General features: G+C 49.3%; 1 pseudogene; it reads right to left on the bottom strand.

Annotated features, from left to right (window-relative positions):
* Positions 1–2,953: 2,953 nt before the first annotated feature.
* Positions 2,954–3,087, bottom strand: LOC119065828 (uncharacterized; annotated as a pseudogene).
* Positions 3,088–12,142: the final 9,055 nt, after the last annotated feature.

Below are 12,142 nucleotides of genomic sequence, written 5' to 3'. Positions count from 1 at the left end.
TGAGATGCACTATTTGCCTTTCTGTGTCTGGCTTATTTCACTTAGCATGTCCTATAGGTGCATTCGTGTTGGATATGGAAGAATTTCCATTTGAGGCTGACTGCCATTGTATGTGTGAATCACATGTCATGTGTGCATCCATCCACAGACAGACACTGAGGTTGTCCCCTGGCTCAGCTGCTGCACATCACACAGGCACCTCCCAGACAGGTTCCACATCCTCCAGACGAACACCCAGAAGTGGGATCGCTAGGTCAGAAGGCAGTTCTATGTTCAGCTTTCGGAGGACCCTGCATACTGCTTGGAATTGGCATACTGCCAATTTCCCCACATCTGCACCCACTGCTGACTTCGATACCAGCTGTGCTGGCAGGTGTGAGGTGGTTTTGTGGTTTTGATTTTGTCTTCCTGATGATTAGTGATGCTACCACCTTTTCATACACGTGTTGGCCATTTGTAAGTCTCTGGAAAAATGCATTCAGGTTGTTTGTGCATTTTAAAATTGAGTGTTTTGTAGGGGAAGTTGGTTTTGTTTTTGTTTTGTTTTGTTATTGGCTATCCAGTTGTATGAGTGTCTTAGATTTTTTGGATATTAACCTTTTATCAGATATGTGTTTTGCAGCTATTTTCTCCCGTAGGTTGTCTTTTCATGTTGTTGATGATTTCCTTTGCTGTGCAGAAAGTTTTAGTGTAACTTAGCCCCAGCTTAGTTTTGCTGTTGGTGTCACATACAGAAAATTGGTGCCAGGGCAAGTCAGAAAGCTTTTAAGTCTTGAATCCATTTTGAGTTGATTTTCATAGATGGTGCAAGTAAGGTCCCATCTCCTGTATTGGTGTGGGGAGCCCATTTTCCCAGCACCGTGTATTGAAGGGCTGGCCTTTCCCACTGAATATTCTTCACTTGTTCGTCAAAGATGAGTTAGCGGTAAGATTCAAGATGTATTTAAATTAGGGAGGGTAACTTGCACTGTACTTTTTAGGGAGGAGGTAACTTGCACTGTATGTAACAGAGGAGGGCTGTTTTTGTTTATTTTGAAGACTAGGAATACTTTCCACCGAAGATGAGACCTAGCGAGCGAACAGAATGCCACTGTGTGACTCAGGTTGCAGGTACAATGGCTGCTGCTGTTCTTGTGAGAGTACAGAGCTTGAGGAGGTGTGAAAGCACACAGTGTCCCCTAAGTCTTGTCATAGCTTTTTATAAAATGAAAGTTTTTGTTCTTCATAATTTTGCAGTGTCTAACAAAGAAAATCTTTGCCTGCCCCCAAGTCACTGAGTGACATAAAGTTCGTGCTGCGAGAGTGTATGTTGTGACTTCCTAGGCTCCCGTCACAGGCTGGATGGATGAGCAGACCTGAGGATGGAAAGGCTGGGTGGGGAGCCGGCGACCTGCAGGTCTGGGGTGAGCTTGGGCAGGAGCCGGGACCGTGCGAGGGGCCTCGGGACAGGCAGCTGGGCTTCTGCTAGAACCCGATCCTCTCACTCTTTGTGTCTAGAAATTCTCGCTCCCTTCTTTCTCCATGCCTCCTGGGCAACTTCATCTCTTCTGGCTTCAGTGGCACTTGTACCTGATGACCCTCTCCTGAGCCCAGGTGGGTATGTCCACAGGCACCTCAAGTGACACGTGTAGAACTGAATTCATTCCCCTGAGCACGCTGCTTCCAAGCCCGCTTATACCTGACCACCGTCTTCTGACCTGACCGCAGTACGTCAGTGAAGGAACCTTGCCTGTCCCCAGTCTCAAATCCAGTCCACTTCTCTCTGGCCTCGGCGCTGATCCACCCTGCCGCCTGAGGGGTGGTTCTGGAACATGTCTCCCTCGTGTGACACCTGAGCCTGTACTGTCCCCATTCACTGCCCCACCTCGTCCCTTTGTTTGTGCACAGAGGGCAGGGAAAGCGGCCCTTGCAGCCTGGCAACTAACAGAGCTCATTAGGGGAAACGTACGAGGCACGTTTTGGGTGGTTGCAGATGAGTGAGTGGCTAGCGAGTGTGCTTGACCCGGTCAGGGCAGTGGCCCGTTGTGGGAGACGAGCCAGCTGTGGGGCCCTCGGGGGTACTAGCCTATGCCAGACACTCCAGTGTCGTCATCTGCCTCAGGACCTTTGCACACGGCGTGCCTGTGCTAATGGCCCATGCCCTCACTGGTGTCACCCTCAGGTTGAGAGGATCTGTGATGCCCTCCCAGGGCAGGTTAATGCGCCCCTTCGGGGTCCCTGTAGAATGCTAGCGTGTTCTTCCTGTGGCCTATGATCTTGGTAACTTGTCCCCCTTGTCCTGCTAGGTCACTCCTAGGGATGTATGTCGTCATTGGATTTCCCAGCATCTGCATAGCTGAAAGCTTAGTAAGTCCTTCGTGGATGAACAGATATCCAAACAGCAGAAGTAGGCTCAGAACTTGTTTTTGATGAAATTAATGTAAGATTCTTAGACCATGCAGCAGGGGAGGCTGACATGGAAGTGTTGAGTGTGAGGGGTGATGAAATCTGTCCTAAAACCACTTAGTGGCTGAGTCACTGGGTTATTAGAAGTATACAAAGACTGAGAATAGAATAGAAGAGAACATACCTGGTTTTTCTTGTATTTGACAGCTCCCTCATTTAGCCAAATGGCAAATATAAATTTTCAAAAGCTAGTCTAGCAGTCACTGAAGTAGCATTTATGAAGTTTTCATAAAACAACTTAGAGTCATTCTATCAACTATTTAAATCACCCTGAAAGTCTGTAAGCTGTGGGGGTGAATTATGTGTCAGGCTGCTACTCCGTGGTCCCTGCACAGGATGGGCCCCGTGCTGTTGTCCCCTGAGCAGGACGCACGTCGTGCCACCCAGCCTGCACCTCGGGAAGCGCTGGGGAGGCTCGGCACTCGGTCAGCTTTCACAGATGACTTGTTTTTATTATTTATGTATGTGTGTGTGTGTGTGTGTGTGTATTTAGTTAGTTATGTTTTCACCTTTTTTGCAACTAGCCCACATGCTACAGAGCTGTGAGGCCAGCTTCAGTGTTACCTTCCCTCCTTTTACCACCACCAAGACTGATGTGATCCGATCTCCCATCAGATCCGATGGAAGAGGGAACCGGAGGGTGGGTGGTTTATTTTTCAGTTTGCTTTTGTGTTCAGAGAAAGATGCTAGCTAAATGATCCTATCCTTAATAAGTGTTCGATTGACAAAAGACAAGACATTCCAAATTCCCTGACTTCCAGATTCTTTTATTAGGCAGTCACAAACTCAATTTCAACAATGTGACAATATCAGAGTGACTGCAGTCTCAATAATGTGGTGTGAATTTGGCTCTGTTGTGTACAGGCTGTCTGACTTGGGGTAATTGGTTACTTGGGTACTTGATTTTTTAAAATTATTTATTTTTAAATAAAGAGAGGGAGGGGAACATGGATTGGTTGCGTCTTGTACGCACCTGGAACCCAGGAATGTGCCCTGACCAGGAATCAAACCAGCGAACTTTCATTTTGCAGGATGACACCCACATGGGTCAGCTATGTCTTAGAGATACTTCATGAACTTTGGATCCTCATCAGTAGAATGGAGAGAAGATGGAATGATGATTTGCTTGGATGCGCCCTTCCCTGCCAGACCAGGGGTAACTCTGGCATGCCAGTAGGCAGAAAGTAAATATTCATTCCATTGCACTCGGGGGCAGGCAGGGGGGCGGTGAGCAGTCAGATTAATTTGACCTGGATTAAACTGCTCTAGAACTTGGCAGTATTAGAGATGACTTTCCTTCGTGGGCCCAACCCTACACTGACTCGTTCAATTAAAAAGAAGTGTCAGCCCTGGCCAGGTGGTCTGCTGAGTCTAAGTGTCCTCCTGTGCACCAGAAGGCTGGGGCCTTGATTCCCCATCGGCATGTACAGGCAGCAGCCGATAGGTGTTTCTCTCCTACATTGATGCTTCTCTCTCTCCCTCCCTCTCCCTCCAAAACCAATAAACATATTGTCAGTAAGGATTAAGTTGAAAAAAGTGAGTTTCAGGGCGAACAGTAAGTCAGCAAAAGGTTTACCCTTTCCTTTTTTTAATCAGAGACGGTACCAAACACTCAGGTGTTGATAAACCTGAGGTTTCCTCCTAAACACTGTTGGTGTGGGTGTTCCCTTGGACATGAGAGTGGACCCGGGTATCGTCTGAAGCCCGCACTGACCATGGGTGGGGTGGGGAGGTGTCCGGCTGTTTCTCGTGGAGACATGTTTGGGTGCCGGTCTTCCGTTTCATTGGGGTCTGTAAGGGAGGACGTTTCTCTCCATTCTCCATTACCCGGGAAATGGCCAGCCAGAATGCCTGCTGAGTAAAGGGGGGCTTCTAGCAGGAAATTGCAGACTTTGCATGTTCTTTTGCCACATGTCACTTCTGTCCTGCACGAGGGCTTCCAGATTGGGCTGCCCTTGCTTCCTGTGGGAGAGGGAGAGCCAGCGCGCGTGCGGCCTCTAGGCGATGGGAGCACTGGGCCGTGCGTGGGGAGGGGGCACCTCGAGGAGGTCAGAACAGCCATCCCGGCGGCGGGAGGTCACAGGCCCACTGACTGCACGTCTTCTCAGCAAACAGCTAGTGTCCTCTCCTCTCTGAGGGGTTCTGGGTGCCCCTCGATCGGGACACCAAGTGGGACATTCACACCGGGACAGCTCAGAGGACTTAGACCTCTGTGTGACTGCGTCTGCAGCCTTGAGCCTGGTCGCACGGTGCCGCCTGGGCCTGCAGGGTGGCCTCCTTCACCACAGCTGGGCGAGGTGTCCTTCTACCCCCTGGGGGGCGGGCTGCTGGGAGGACACCTACACCGGACTCCTTTCTGGGTGACAGCGTCCCTCTGCCGGTCCCGGGAGGAGATGCATAAAATATCCTGGGCTCTCAATATTCTGCTTCAGAGAGAAAATAGTGGAAAGTAAGTGATTTTTGTGAGGCCTGCAGTCTTTTGTCTTGGGACGCTGACTTTAATAATCATCATAATCACATTCCCTTTTTTTGGTTAAGCTTATACTCTCCTTAAGTTTCGTAACATTAAAAACAACAACCTGTATTTGTGTCGTGGTTTTGCAGCTCTAGTTGTTTCATGGTTGAATTCTCAAAGCTGGGTGGAAGGTAGGCTATTAACAGAACCCTAAGGTGTGGAACGGACTGGTCCCTTGTTCGGCATCACTGAATTAGTGAGGAGAATGGGTTCGAGCTCATCCATCTGGGGTGCCTGCACCACCCTCCCACAGGCCACGCTGCGGTAGAACAGTGGTTATGTGCTGTGGAACAGTGAGTGGACAAACGTCCTCCCCTTGGCAGGGGCTCCTGCAGGAGCTTGCTGCTGTTTCCTTCCAGCTCGAGGTGAGCTCTGGGAGCACGGGGCATCGCTACCGGCTCCGTTTGTGCTGCGTCCCAGGTGCTTCTCGTGGTTTCTGGGAGCGCTCAGTAAAAGCTGAGTGGGTGAATTAGACACAGGTTCCACATAGGAAAAACTAGAGCCTGGCCAAGAAAACCTGCCCCATCTCAGATAAACACATAAAGCGACGTGAATTTCTACCAGGAAGGGCTCGCCGACAGGTCTTCTCAGCTACACGTCACTCTAACGTGGCTCTGCGCTCCCAAAGCAGAGGGACCTCTGGCTCAGTGACTTAAGAACCGTGGTCAAGGCGGCCCCGGGAGATGGCTGAGCAGGCGTGCACTCACCAGCCCAGAGCCCAGCCCACGGTGTGCGTGGAGCACGTGCATCGTCAACCATGTCCTCTGACCTGTTTAAGACAGTTACGGTCCCAGACGTGGCTCATTCCATGCAGAAGAGCAATGGCAGGTGCCAGTGTCTGTAAAAAGCCCTCAGGCACCAAGTCAGGAGAGTGCTGACCCCTTCACAAGGGCCTGGGTATGTGTCTGCATCATAGATGACCGGGCTTTGTGTGGAAGGTGCCGGGCTGGCTGGCTGTCCCTGCGGCCCCCTGAGAGGTTGGTTTTTTTTTTTAATTCTTACCCACAGAGGGGGGAGAAGCAGCAATTGGTCGCCTCTCTGCAGCCGAGATCGAAGCCACCCCCTTTGGTGCACAGGGTGATGCTCCTACTGACAGAGCCACCTGGCCAGGGTGCACATAGGTCTTTCCGGGGTGGGTTTGTCACCACCAGCTGTCATTTCAAGCCTCTGTAAGTTGGTCATGTGTTGTGCCATGTGCCACCATGAAATGGAAGAGCAGTAACAGGTGAACTGTGTGTTTCTCTGCAAGCGATCCACAGCTTCTGCCACACCATGGGTGGTCTCTGCCTGCGCTGGGCTCTGTGCAATGGGGCTGACCCTGGACCAGGCTTTTGTGAAGCAAATACAGAAAGTGAGACTTCAGGCCAAGATGGAGGCGTAGGTGGAAACACTGTGCCTCCTCGCACAACCAACATTAAGGACGACAGAGATTTAGAAACAAAAACACAACCAGAACAGACAAAATTAACTGTATGGAAATCTGACATCCATTCAACCAGAAGGGTAAGAGGGGCAGAGTTGGCCAGTGGAGAGGGGTCTCGGCAGAAAAAGGTGGTGGCTGGCTGCTGGACCTGGGATCGCAGTTGGCACGAGGCTGACCACAGTCACACATTCACAAGCAGGTAAACCAGGCAAAAACGGGTAGTGAGAAAGAACGTGCAAACCAGGGCTCCAGTGCTGGGAGATAAAGCCTAAAAGCACTGATTGAAAAGGTGCCAGGAGAGACTCCCAACCTCACAGGTGAGTTCGTTGGAGACCCATGGGGTCCTAGAACGTACACAAGCCCATCCACCCAGGAATCAGCATCAGAAGGGCTGAATTTGCTTGTGGGAAGTGGCAGAGGGGATTGAAATCCCAGAGAGGGAATAATGGCGGAACAAGTGCCGATATTTCCTCTATGAACCTGCCCCCACATAGTGTCACAATGTAGCCACGTGTGTTGCTCTGCCCTGGTGAACACCTAAGGCTCTGCCCCTCATATGTAACAGGCATGACCTGACCAAAAAATTTTGGCTCAAGCAGAAGAAGAATTCAAAGCCCCAGAGCCAATACTTTTAAGTGACCAAGAGATAGCCAGCCTGTCAGATGCACAGTTCAAAACACTGGTGATCAGGATGGTCACAGAACTGGTGGATTTTGGTCACAAATTAGATGAAGAAATGAAGGCTACACTAAATGAAATGAAGGGAAATGCACAGGAAACCAATAGTGATGGAAAGGAAACTGGGACTCAAATCAATGGAGTGGACCAGAAGGAAGAAAGAAATGACCAAACAGAAAAAAATGAAACAAGAATTCAAACAAATGAGGAGAGGCTTAGGAACCTCCAGGACATCTTTAAATGTTCCAACATCCGAATTATAGGGGTACCAGAAGGGGAAGAGCAACAAGTGGAAAACTTATTTGAACAAATAGTAAAGAAGAACTTCCCCAATCTGGCAAAGGAAATAGACTTCCAGGAAACCCAGGAAGTTCAGAGAGTCCCAAAGAAGTTGGACCCAAGAAGGAACACATCAAGGCACATCATCATTACATTACCCAAGATTCAAATGAAGGAGAGAATCCTAGAAGCAGCAAGAGCTAAGGGGACAGTCACCTACAAAGGACTTCCCATCAGACTGTCAGTGGGTTTCTCAAAAGAGACCTTACAGGCAAGAAGGGGCTGGAAAGAAGTATTCCAAGTCATGAAATCCAAAGACCTACAACCAGGATTGCTCTATCCAGCAAAGTTTTCGTTTAGAATGGAAGGGCAGATAAAGTGCTTCTCAGATAAGGTCAAGTTCAAGGAGTTCATCATCACCAAACCCTTATTATATGAAATGTTAAAGAGACTTAGAAAAAGGAGATAAAAATATGAACAGTGAAAGGATAGCAAACACAGTTATTAACAACCACACCTAAAACAAAAGCAAACTAAGCGGACAGCTAGATCAGAAGCAGAGACACAAATGGAGATCACATGGGGGGTTAGCAATGGGAGTGGGAGGAGGAGAGCGGGGGAGAAGGTACAGAGAATAACATAGACAGTGGAGAAAAAATGGGGAGGGCAAGAAAGTAGTGTGGGAAATATAGAAGCTAAAGAACTTATGACACATGGACATGAACTTAAGGTGGGGGAATGTGGGCAGGAAGGGGTGTGCATGGTGAAGGGAAATGAAGGGGGGAAGGGGACAACTGTAATGGCACAATCAATAAAATACATTATTAAAAGAGAAAGTGTGTGGTGTCAAGTGGTATTTTTACATAAGCATAGCCCCCTCCTCTGTTCTGTGTGGCCATGAGCAAAGTGCTGGTCTTGGCTGCTGGTGAGAATCCTGTTTGTCAGGTCTGTCCTTCCCTGCTAGGTAGGGGCATTGGACTTGCGACAGGAGGCGCTGATAGGGCCCCTACCAGTGAGGGGCAGAAGCCGAGGGGAGCGCTGGCTCCATTTGGTGGCAGCAGCCAGAGCACAGGGCCCCACGATTTGCCCTGGGCGTCCGCGGTGCTGCCCACTGGTTGAGCACATGGAGCCAACAGCTAGGCTGAGCTCAGGCTCAGCGTCCCTGGCTCTGGAATGTGGTTCTAGTCGCGAGATGAAACGCTGCAACATTTGTTCCTTCAGGAAAAGTTCATCCTGGTTAATGCAGCAGGCTGGTGTCTTGTGAGGTGGTGTCTCAGGTCCCCGTAAATTACAGTTTTATATGGGAACCTGCCAAGTGAGAGACTGTGATTTGGAAAAATAGATGGAGAGAATTCCAGGTTGGTCTTCAGAGTGCTTCAAAGTAACCCACGTGCCTTTTATATTAAAAGCAAAGAATAAAATGGAGCAGAGGGCATCCAACTCCTGATGCCCCAAGACTGTGTGATCAGTGGGGGGTGGGGGCCGCCATGGGGCGGGGAACAAGCATGCTCTCTGGGATCAGAGAGGGGCCCTCACTTCGAGGCCCGTCAGAGCAGAGCGTCGCCAGCCTGTGCACACTGTCTCTTCACACATTCTCTGGAGACCCACCCTCAGACTCTCGCCCCGGCCCGTTCACCAAGGCTGCTTTTGCCAGGGACACCGGTGACCTTCTTGGTGCCAGATTCTGGGGTCGGTTCTCAGTCCTGTGCCCTGCGGCCCCTCAGCAGTGCTGGAGGCACCCAGTCCGTTCTGCTGGAAGCCTGTCCTCTGGGCTTCGGGACTCAGCCCTCTGGGGTCCTCTGCCGCCCTGGCTGCTCTTTCCCCAGGTCCCTTGGGTCCTGGGTCCTTGGATGTCTCTTCCTGCTCGTCCCTCGCTGCCTTGTCCAGGCCCAAGTCCACACATGCCTCCTGAACACCCTGACGACTACCCTGAGCTCCAGACCCGGGTCCCCACTTCCCAATGCACGTGTCTCCACGCATGTCTCAGAGACCTCTCCTTTGGGAGGGTTAGGAATCAAACCTTTTCTCCAGACCTGCTCCCTGGGGTCCCCTCCGCCCCAGTAATGGTTCCTTCAGCCTCCTGGACGCTCAAGCTAAAGTTCTGGTCGTCCACCCGTCTGTTCTCTCTCACGCCCACGTCCAGTCTGCAGGAAATCCTGTTGTCCCTGCCTGTGCTGCGCCCGGGATCCAGCCGCTCCCACCACCTCCCCTGTCACTCTGGTCCCACACCACAGCCCACATGATGTACCGTATGTTTTGTTCTATGTATTTAATGCCTGTCTCCTCCACAAAAACGTGCTCCAGGAGGGCCGAGTCCTCCTCTCCAGTTGGGTTCACTGCCAGATCTCCGGGGCTTAATAAATATTGGCACCCTGACTGGTACAGCTCAGTGGGTTGGACATCATCCTGCAAAGCCAAGGGTCACTGGTTCCGTTCCAGGTCAGGTGTGTGCCTGGGCTGTGGGCCAAGTCCCCTGGTCTGGGCGAGTTCGAGAGGCAACCAATCGATGTTTCTCTTCCTCGCCTTCTCCCTCCCTTTCTCTCTCTTAATTGGCAAATGAATGCGTAAATGAAGCAGGCGGTGAATAGCAGATACTTGATAGGCGGGTAAATGGTAGCTCTTATTTTGTCCTTAGATATCGAATTTGAACAAGAAATTTAAAGAAAAATGTTGTACCACGAGGAAGAAAGAAGAGAGACACACCCCAAAGGTGGGCTATTGCACTGGACCAGTTCCTTTCAATTACTCAACGTTTTACAGCGAGAGAGGAGAGGGGGAGGGGTGTTCTGGAGGAAAAGGGTGCAAAAGCTCTGACACCGGTGCATTGTGTGGCCGGCCCTCAAGTCTTTGAGCAAAACAACCTTAAAAGCCATTTTTATAATATACAGAGAGATCTGAATAGGAAGTGGTGTTAGGCAATATTGAAAATTATGTTGTATTATATAGCTATCTTAATAAAAAGTGCTGTACTACAATAACCATTTTATTTATACATAAAAGTAAAATAACAGACTTCCAGCCAAGATGGAGGTGTAGGTAGACACACTGTGCCTCCTCACACAACCAAAAGGACAACAAATTTAAAAACAAAAAAACCAGAACTGCCAGAAAATTGAACCGTATGGAAGTCTGACAAGCAAGGAGTTAAAGAAGAAACATCCCTTGAGACTGGTAGGAGGGGCGGAGACAGGCAGCTGGGGGGAGAGGACGTGTGGCAAGGCTGGGTTGGGGCAGGTGGTCCCACATTTGCAGACAGCCTGGGAGGAAAAACTGGAGAGTGACTCGGACCGCACAAGGCCCCAGAGCAGGGAAATAAAGTCTGAAACCTCTGACTGAAAAAATCTGTGGGGGTTGTGGCAGTGGGAGAAACTCCCTGCCTCACAGGGTCCTAGAATGTACACAGACCCACCCACTTGGGAATCGGCACCAGAAGGGCCCGGTTCGCTTGTGGGTAGTGAGGGAAATGACTGAAAACCCAGCGAGAGCCTAGGAAGCAGCATTGTTCCCTGTCTGACCCCTCCCCCCCAGACAACATCACAACCCAGCAATGTGGGTTGCCCCGCCCTGGTGAATAAATAGCTAATGCTCTGCCCCTTTCTAAATAACAGGCCCGCAAACACAAAAATATGGCACAAATGAAAGAACAGATCAAAGCTCCAGAAAAAATACAACTAAGCGATGAAGAGACAGTGAATGTATCTGATGTGGAGTTCAAACCACTGGTAAGCAGGATGCTCATAGAAATGGTGGAGTGTGGTTGCAAAATAGAGGAAAAAGTGAAGGCTATGAAAAGTGAAATAAAGGAAAATGTACAGGGAACCAACAGTGACGGGAAGGAAGCCAGGACTCAAATCAATGGTTTGGACCAGAAGGAAGAAATAAACATTCAACCACAACAGGATGAAGAAACAAGAATTCAAAAAAATGAGGAGAGGCTTAGGAACCTCCAGGAGAACTTTTAAACATTCCAACATCCAAATCATAGGGGTACTAGGAGAGGAAGAGCAAGAAGTGGAAAACTTATTTGAAAACATAACAAAGGAGAACTTTCCCAATCTGGCAAAGGAAATAGACTTCCAGGAAGTCCAGGAAGCTCAGAGAGTCCCAAAGAAGTTGGACCCAAGCAAGCACACACCAAGACACATCATAAATACCTTAGCCAATATTAAGATGAGGAGAGAATCTTAACAGCAAGAGAGTTACCTATAAAGGAGTGTCCATAAGACTCCATTGGACACTTTGAGTGTCCAATTTCTCAAAAACCTTGCAGGCAAGAAGGGGCTGGAAAGAAGTATTCCAAGTCATGAAAGACAAGGACCTACATCCAAGATGATTCTATCCAGCAGAGCTTTCATTTAGAATGAAGGGCAGACAAAGTGCTTCCCAGATAAGGTCAAGGTAAAGAAATTCATCATCACCAAAGCCCTTACTATATGAAATGTTAAAGGGACCTATCTAAGAAAAAGGCGATCAAAAGTGCAAAGAGTAAAATGACAACAAACAACTATAGCAACTGAACCTAAAAAAACAAACTAAGCAAACAACTAGAACAGGAACAGAATCACAGAAATGGAGATCACATGGAGGGTTATCAGCAGGGAGGGAATGGGGGGAGAATGGGGAGAAAAGTACAAGGAGTAAGAAGCATAGATGGTAGGTACAAAATAGACAGGGGGAGGTTAAGGATAGTATGGGAAATGGAGAAGCCAAAAAACTTACATGTACGACCCATGGACATGAACCAAGGGTGAAGAATATGGGTGGGAGATGTGTGCAGGGTGGAGGTGAATAAAGAGGGGGAA

This window comes from Artibeus jamaicensis, unplaced genomic scaffold (assembly GCF_021234435.1).
Source record: "Artibeus jamaicensis isolate MK-2021 breed Jamaican fruit bat unplaced genomic scaffold, CSHL_Jam_final contig_473, whole genome shotgun sequence".
In the NCBI taxonomy this organism is placed as follows: Eukaryota; Metazoa; Chordata; class Mammalia; order Chiroptera; family Phyllostomidae; genus Artibeus; species Artibeus jamaicensis.
This window is presented reverse-complemented; position numbering and strand designations above follow the sequence as displayed.